Below are 9023 nucleotides of genomic sequence, written 5' to 3' on the forward strand. Positions count from 1 at the left end.
GCGTTGCTATAGAGCACGGATTGTTTCTCGAGGATCCTTTTCAGTTATTTTTATCGTATGTGTGTGAGTGCAAGCCTGGGTCTATGTACTGCATGGGTGCCTCGTACCCACAGAGGCTAGAATGTCGGATGATTGTGAACACGGTGGCGAGCTGCCACGTGGGTGCTAGGAACTGGGTCCACGTCTTCTACAAGATCAGCATAACTTAACGGAGTCATCTTTCTAGCACCCGTGAAGAGGGATTGTTTTATAGTCAGTGGCATGCATCGCCCTTTCCCGTTATTTCCCATGGTGCTACGCCTCAGCGCGAGGCCTTGCGCATGCTCAGTATATGCTATGTCACCGAGTTACTCCCAGCCACCACCATCTCAATTCTTGTCCAGCAGGGGAAGGGTCAGGGTCGGACGATAGCATCTTCACCCTCTCCATATTGTGAACTCTTCAGAGCTTGAGACAGAAGAATAAGGAGCTATGAGCTGCAGTTGACAAGAGCATGCACATTTTAAAATAAGTTAAATACTTGTTAAGATGGTAATATTTTGCTAGAAAGCTTCCAATTTTAGTGCACTGTAAAACATCTCTCTTAGATCACCTATAAAGTGAATTACATGGGTATGCCATATCCTAGATGGTATTGGAATTAATTTATAAATCAGTTTTAGCATCTGCTTGTTTGAGAGGGAACGTGTGTATGTGTGTGCACACGTTAGTGTGGAAGTCAGAAGTCGTCCTCAGGTATTAGCCCTCAGGAGCTACCTTAGTCCTTGAGACAGCGTTCCTCACTTGGCTTGGAGACTAGCCAGTGGGCCCCAGACATTGCTTGTCTCTGACTCCTTCATTGTTGAGATTAAGTATGCATCACCATGTCCAGCTTTTACAGGGGCTCGGGGTTGGAGCTCAAGTCCTCATGTCTGTGCAGCAAGCATTACTTCCCACTGGGCTCTCTGGCTTCTACTAATGCTTGTGCCCACATTGAACTCGGCCGTCAGTATTTCTTCGTGTGAGAACAGTGTTGTACAGATAAGAATTGGTTTGTCTTGTATTTTGAACACTTAGAGTTTGTACAGCTAAAAGTAAAGAAGATGAAATTTTTGACTGTGTGTGTGTGTGTGTGTGTGTGTGTTGCATAGCCTGTGCACAGAAGACTGTGGCTATGAATGCCCATGTGTGCTCATACAGAGACCGAAACAGTGTGTCAGGTGCCTTCTCCATCATTCTACCGTATTGCTCTGAGGCAGGGTCTCTCATAGAACCAGAAGCTTGACGTTTCTTAGCCTGGCTGGCCAGGAAGCTCTTTGGATTCACCTCTCGACCTTCCAAAGCTGAGGTTACACTTGCTGGCAGCTGTAAATTTGAACTCAGGTCCTCTGCTTGCAGAGAAAGCACACCTACCAACTGAGCTGCCGCCTCAGTCCTCCCATGACAGTTTATAATATTCTCTCTGCTGTTTGTTAGGAGAGTTTATGGCTTCTATGGCTTCCCATTGTTCTTTTTTTTTTTTTTTTTTTTACTGTGTCCTGATGGAGAGCAGACAGAATTATGGGGGATGCCCTGCGACCTCCCTGTTCCCAGGAGGAACCTGGTCCCTGGGTCAGATACAGCACATGTTCTGTTCTGCTGGCCCGGTGGCCTCTCCCGATGCCGTACAGAGCCAGCCACTCTCCTGGTCCAGCAGCTGTCTAGACAGTGCCGGTGACAGCTCTGGGTGACAGCTCCCTTAGAAGGTCTCCCTTTTGAGGGGTGTTTGGGTTCATTCTGAATTCTGAGCTTCTGTATGGGAATGTCTGTCCTAGGTGCTGGAACGAAGTTGCTCAAACTCTAATTTAAAACAAATTAATTCTCATAGCTCTGGAAACTAAGCCTCGACTGAAGGTTCCAACTGTGCCTGGTTCCCTCTGAGACTCACGCTTCTCCCGTTTCTTCCTGCTGCTCGTGGCAGCACAAGCCCTTTTCATCTATCCTTTTCATCTCCATCTCAGTTACCAAGTTTGTCAAATTTAGTGTCATGCTACGTCAGCATTGCCTATCTTAGGGTTTCTGTCTGCACATCCTGCATCCACACACAGTTGCAGGACTTCTGTCTTCCGGGCACACAAGTGAACTTGTGATATAATCTCCTCTCTTCCCTTCCTCCCTTTTTCTTTCTCTCAATATGGATCCCAGAGCCTCATAAATGTGAACCAAGTGTTCTGTCGCTGAGTTCTAGCCCCAGGCCTGATAGTTTAACCTTTGACTTAAATAAACAACACTGTTTAAGGGAGGAAGGTGGGTATTTCTGCCTCTGGGTGGTTTGTGTTGGCGTGTGTCTGTGTCAGCTCTGCACTACGTACATATACTGAGATCACTTGAACCAGATTGACCTAAAAACAAGTCTACTCAATGACAGAGTTACCGTGAATGCTATCAATTCCATCCTTCATAAAGAAGAAAGAAAGAAGTAAAATAACTATGCTTGTGCTAACACATTAGGTCCTCTTGGGGGTGGGGGGGGGGCACAATGCAAAATATGCAATTGAGAAAGTATTATCTGTAGTCTAGATAACACCAGCACTTGCTATGAAAATATGAGGGCCCAAGTTTAAATACCCAGAATCCAAGTAAAAAGCTGGGTGTAGCTATGTGCACTTGTAACCCCAACACTATGGAGGTGTTGGAAACAATCACTGGGCTCCCCCAGGTTCAGGGAGAGATCCGGTTTCGAGGCAATAAAGTGGAGAGTGGCAGTGTGAATGTTCTTCATCCTCTGAACGCCACAGTGTGTGTGGTCATGCATACCCACACACATGTATACACTGCACACACGAATATACACATCTGTTCATAAAACAGAAAGCATTAAAGTGACACTTTGCCATTTTTATGTCGAAAAGCTCAACTAGTTTTAGTGTTCTGGGGACCACATAGAATTCTGGAAATAGCCAGATGAGTAGAGGCTTGAGTAGCGCTTGTATCTCATATAATAACTGTGTGGCCATTATCCCGTGGAGTGCCTACTCTACTTCTGGAAGCACTTGAGTCGTGGTCCCCATACTTTGCAGCTGAATTGATTTCCCCTCTATGATTGTACCTATCATGTGTTGGAACCCAATAACAGCTTACAAACCACCTCTTTGAGAAGAGCTCTACCTAAACGCTAATGTTGTCATGAACGCTCTCTTCACGTTCAGTCTGACCCCACCAATTCAAAGACTCGAGAAGGGTCATAAAGTTCTCGGAAGCAAACAAGTATAAATCTGAGTGGTCTGGGGTCAGACACTGGTTTCTTAGGTAAAAACAGCAGGAGCACAGATAACAAAAGAAGAAATAGATACCCTGGAATTTAAAACAAACCCATTTGTGTTTAAAGTGAGGTCATTGAATGAGTGTAAGGAATGCACAGGATGGATGGAAACGCTTGGTTCTGCATCATATGAAAGGGACGTACACTTATCGTGTATTAGAAAAAAACTACCACTCAAAAAATGCAGAGACTCACAACTGGTATAGAGAATACTGGAATATAGAGAAGACTGGAATACTGAACCCGACTTGGGATGTGTATCGTATCCCCTCTTCAGGGCTCAGGGACCATTGCGGAAATGGGCGGTGGAAAGATTGTAAGAACCCGACAGTGGGAGGATTTCTGGGCACGTTAGGACTGTTGCATTCATGAGTTCATTGCTCTTGTTTCCTGTACAAAACCCACAGGAGATCAAGTTAAAGTTCCACCGTTGATGGGGGAGGGGCTCACCAGGCCCCGCCCCCAGCTGAGGCACTATTGGTGGCTTCTGTGGGAGGGAGAGGGGCGTGGCCTCTAGATGGTTGCCCACGTTCTAATGGGTAACTCCGTGCCTAGGCTTATATGGCGAGCACTGATTGGCTTCAGTGAGTAATAAAAATGAGGGGAATGTGAAACTGGAAGGAGAATGGGGGCAATCTGAGAAGAGCTGGCTGGGGAAGAAAACGAAGATATTTACGCAAACTGTATGCCTGTGTGAAATTACCAAATAATGAATAAACTAAAAAAAAAAAAAAAAAAAAAAAAAAAACCTTTCTATATAGGCAAAAGACCAGTTTAGACTGCTGTCACTTTAGCAGGTTCAATGTCTTTAGTTGTTAGGGAAATGCAAATCAGAACCTTAGTGAAGACTTCCTCACTCCCACTACAATTACTATAATAAATTCAGAAACAAGTTTTGAGAGATGTGGAGAAATCTGCCTTTTGGGTGAGGATGAAGGTGATAACATCATGGCCTCTGCAGGAATGGCAAGTCCTTCAGAAGCTAAGTATAGAGCTTCATAACCGGCGGTCTCTTTGCTGGGTGTATGCCTGGATGTAAACACGAGTACTCACACAAAGACTTGTCTGTGAGCCTGGCCTTGGTGGCACGCGCCTTAATCCCAGCACTTGGGAGACAGAGGCAGGCAGATTTATGTGAGTTCAAGGCCAGCTTGGTCTACAAGAGCTAGTTCCAGGACAGGCATTAAAGCTACAGAGAAACCCTATCTTGAAAAACAAACAAACAAACAAAAAACCAAAAACAAAACAACAACAACAACAAAGAAAACAAAAGACTTGTGTGTAAATCCCCATTCATAAAACCACCAACTGAGGACAAGTGGAACTCATGACTAGATAACAAGACACATTATGGTCATATGGACCACCGGATGACTTGATAGGTAAAAGTGCTTGCCACCAAACTTGGTCCTCTGGGTTAGATCATTAGGTCATGGTAGACACAGAACTGACTTTGACAAGCTCCTCTGACTTTCATATAAGCTATACTGTTAGCACGCGCACACACACACACACACACACACACACACACACACACGTAATAAAATACAATCTACTAGTACTATCAGTGGCTGCTGCAGCGTGTCTCAAAATTTGAAAGCACGCTAAGTTGAAGATGCCATTCCAATAGATATATTTTGTGTGATCCCGGCATTCAGAACAGGCAGTTCTGTAGGCACCATGGTTTGGGGGCTTCAAAGGAGGGTTGGAGACAAGGACAGTGACTGGAAATGGAAACAGAGTTTCTTTGGGAAATAATGAAAATGTCCTGACTTTGTTTATGGTGGCAGCTCGGTTGGCTGCGTGGTTCTGAATAATCCAAGTTACTGATCTGTTCTGCATGAATTCTATCTCAACAAAGTCCAACTTGGTCAAGATACCCTCACATCTGGGCCCTAGAACTTCAAAGTCTCCAGCTCTTATCTCCAGGACCCCAGTCCCCTTCACAGCAGGGTGGAAGTCCTCCTCCACATGGCCTGCCTCTGTAACTTTGCTTCCTGCTGTTGACATCCCATGTAGTAGCCCCCTTCATGGTTATATGTGGAGCTGGAGAAGGGACTTTTCTCTCTACTTTGTATTGCCTACTTTAATTAAATACAAACTATCTGTATGCAGTATCTGTTTGCAGCTAGTCCGTCTAATGGCCACCCCTCCACCTCTGCCTCCAGTGCCACATTCTCCCAGGCTTGCAGTTTTTCTCCTTGACTTGTTGCTGCAAGAACGGCTAACTTGTCTCCCCTGATCTGCCAGGCTATTGTCTCTGTCTGCACTATGTCCCTGGGAGCTTAGTCCAATTCTCGAGATACAGATGGTGTTTGCTAACTGAATAACAAGGCCAATAGATGACGGATGTCTCCTAGTTGCTCTTTCATCTTTAACCTGTATTTCTGATCATTTGTTGCCATCATCTTGAGTTATTCTTCGTTGACAGCATCTGGATATGACGTTTGCTGCAAGCCTTGGCGAAGGCACCAAGTCCAGGGCCATGCCAAACGGCTCATCACCCATTTAGGACAGGGTGTTCTGAGAACTGCAGACAGATGGTTAGGTGTGGGTTTTGCTTGTTGGAGTATAGGTGTGTTCAGCTCCAGTGGTTGTCCAAACTGGCAAGAAGCGAAGAAAATCCTGTGTAATATCCTTAGCTCTCCAGGTCCTCTTGGCTTATGAACTGCTGTGGAGATGGACATCGCGTCTCTCTTGAAGTCCACCCAAAACTCCAGGGCGAGGGATGGTAGGAGGTTATCAGAGGCAAACATGGAGGGCGGGGCCGGCCTCATGCTCTTGAGATTGAGGACGTTCTGTTATCTTTCCTTAGCCACAGTGACTCGCAATAGCAATTGGCTGAGGTTCAGGTAGTGAGTTCCTAGGGGCCAGGAGAGTTCACATTTCCAGTAACATGTCCAGTCCTGACTCCCCTCCGTTTGTCCCAAACCTGCAAGTGACACTCTCCTCCTGGGAAAAGGATGATTATTTTAGCACCCAGAACTTCCCGCTGAGGTCTGGCAGTAGGAGAGAACACATTCTTGTTTCTTTGGGGTAGGGAGCATGTGATTCATTCATGCACCTGTCAGGGAATATCTCAAGACGGGCCTCTCCGCCGGTGCAAAGAACTCTCATCAAGCCAGGTTAGACTAAATTAAAAATGCCCACATTTAATAAATGCATAAAAACTCTTTTTAATTAAACTCTTGGGTGGCTGGGAGCATGGGGGGTGGGGACACAAGACACACAGAGGAAGAGCACAAGCAAAACCCAAAACCACGCGTTCCTTTTTCTTGTGCAAGCCTAAATAGCCTGTGGGAGTAGTCCTGATCCTCCCCAGGGAGGGGTCAGCCCTTGGCAGGCTGGGAGTTGGAGTCCGGAGGTGGAGTCTGGCTCAAGGCAACTCCCAGGGAGAGGGGACTTGAGATGGAGCTATCTGCTCCATTGGGGCTCCTTTGGCACCTCTAGGATGGATGCCAGGGACTGGGGTGATGCTTCCAATCAGTACCCACACTGAGCACCTAGCAGTTCCCAAGAGATTGGTTATAGTAGCTGATGTTTTCATAAATCATAGAAAACAAAACCCTTGACGGAAATTGCCACATTAAAGAAAGACTAAATCCCATTGTGTAGACACATGTAAAATAGTGACCTGATTTACTTGGAGGAGTTTGATATTTCTTGTTATAAGCCGAGGGTCTAATCTAAGAAGTAATAGACATGGACAAAGGCACTCCTCTCTATTGAACAGCACAGCAAATACGGTAGCAAAAAGGAACGAGGGACTTTTGTCTTTATCTTTTCTATTTTGCTGTTGTTTATTTTATTTTATTTTTAGTTTGTAATTTAATTTTAACATTTTCTCTTTCCTCCCTCAAAGCCCTCGCATGTACTTCTCCTCACTCTCCTTCAAAATCATGGCTTCTTTTTCCATCAGTTGTTATTGTGTATATATATACATATATATATGTATATATATGTATATGTATTTACATACACATATACATATGTGTGTATTCCTAAATATATGTTGCGTACATATAATGTTCATTGTGTGTGTGTGTGTGTGTGTGTGTGTGTGTGTGTTCTCAGGGCTCATTGACAGGGATAACTGATTGGTCACCGTTCCCTCAGCATTCCTCAGATGCCTGTGGTTCTTTGTATAGGGTTGAGGTCTCATGGCTTTTTCCCCATCCAGTTCGTCATGTCCTTTAGTGTCCTCCTTGTTCAGCACACATTTTGGCAGTTGTGTCGATGAGACTTTAGGGGTGTGGCATCTGACATTCCTAGGAGACCGTCTCACAGCAAACTCTCGGGTCCTTTGACTCTGCCAGTCTTTCTAACTCTCTTCCACAATGTCCCCTGGACCTTAGGTGCAGGAGTGCTTTGTAGATGCATCCATTGGAACTCGGCTTCACAGCTCTGCGTTTTGAATGCTTGTGGTTTTCTGTAGTGGTCTTTATTGTAAAGAGAAGTTGCTATTTCAACTTTGTCGCTTTAAACTGAGTGTCCAGCTGCTAAGGCCATAGCCTGGGGGTAATTCTGTTCCCCCAGACAGTAGCTCTGTTGCTATTGCTAAAGGTAGTTAGTTCTATCTAAATCTCTACAGTTCTAATCAAATTCGAGATTCAAAGGCCAGGGTGAAAACCTGCAAGCTCAGAGAGGTCGAGTTGCAATAGCTAACTTGCTCTCCTTGCCAGCGTCCTGGAAGTCACTCCCTTCCACACCGACCAATGAAAAATAGCTCATGCTAAGCTCCTCCCTGCTACTTCCTGTCAACCCGTTGCTAAGCCCACCTCTGAGCCCAGGTTAATTTTATTTAATTAACGCAAATGCAACACATCTTTACGAAGTTAACAAATGCAGCATGAACAAATGTAACACATCACTGTCTACTTAAACAGAAGTTTCCTTAGTGAGAGATGAAGTTTTTTCTTAATCTTTTATAGGACCCTCATAAGGGAGAAAAAAATATTTTTCATCTTACTGACTCAAAAGAGCATACAAAGTCACAATCAAAGTTCTAGGCGGTCTCTCTTCAGTATCTGTTATAGGTAACGTCTCTTCTGTCTGTTGTAGGTGATCTCTGTTCTGTATCCCTTCCCTTTGCTGTGACTTTGCTAGGGAAGAGGTGGGGCAAGACAAAGGGGTTTCAGCAGCAAGGAAAGTGGAACTGGTACTCTCAAGTGATCTTCCTTCTCAGGAGCATCCTGCTTCTCCCATCTCTTCTTAATTTTCAAATATAGCAGGCCTGTATAACTGTAGGCTTGGCTTGCCAATTGCTCCAAGTCAACATAAGCAGAAAGTCATAATAATTTAATTTTAACATGCTTGTGAGCGGACACCTACATATTTCCTTATTGTCTAAGACAGTTTATTCGCTGCCACTAAAATATTTCAACCTAGACCTTGGACTTCTGGTCTGAGGAAAGAGCTGGCAATGGCCCAGAGCTTGTCTTTGATGCTGTTGCTGCCACAGGACTCCTCATTGCTACAGAAATTGGAGTTCTGCTATGGGTGCTACCCCTTGTGTATGTGTGCGTTGTCTATGTGTGTGTGGAAGCCAGAGGTCGACTTTCGGCGTTGTTCCTCTGGTGCTGTGGATTTGTGTTGTTATTTGACTTGCTTCTTAAAAATTCATTAAATTCTATTGCATGTGTATGAGTGTTACATGTACGTCTGTGAACCATGGGTATATCTGGTGCCTGAGGATGCCAGAAGAGGAAGCTAGATCCCCTAGAACTGGAGTCACAGACTGTTA

Source organism: Arvicola amphibius, chromosome 5 (assembly GCF_903992535.2).
Source record: "Arvicola amphibius chromosome 5, mArvAmp1.2, whole genome shotgun sequence".
Taxonomy (NCBI): domain Eukaryota; kingdom Metazoa; phylum Chordata; class Mammalia; order Rodentia; family Cricetidae; genus Arvicola; species Arvicola amphibius.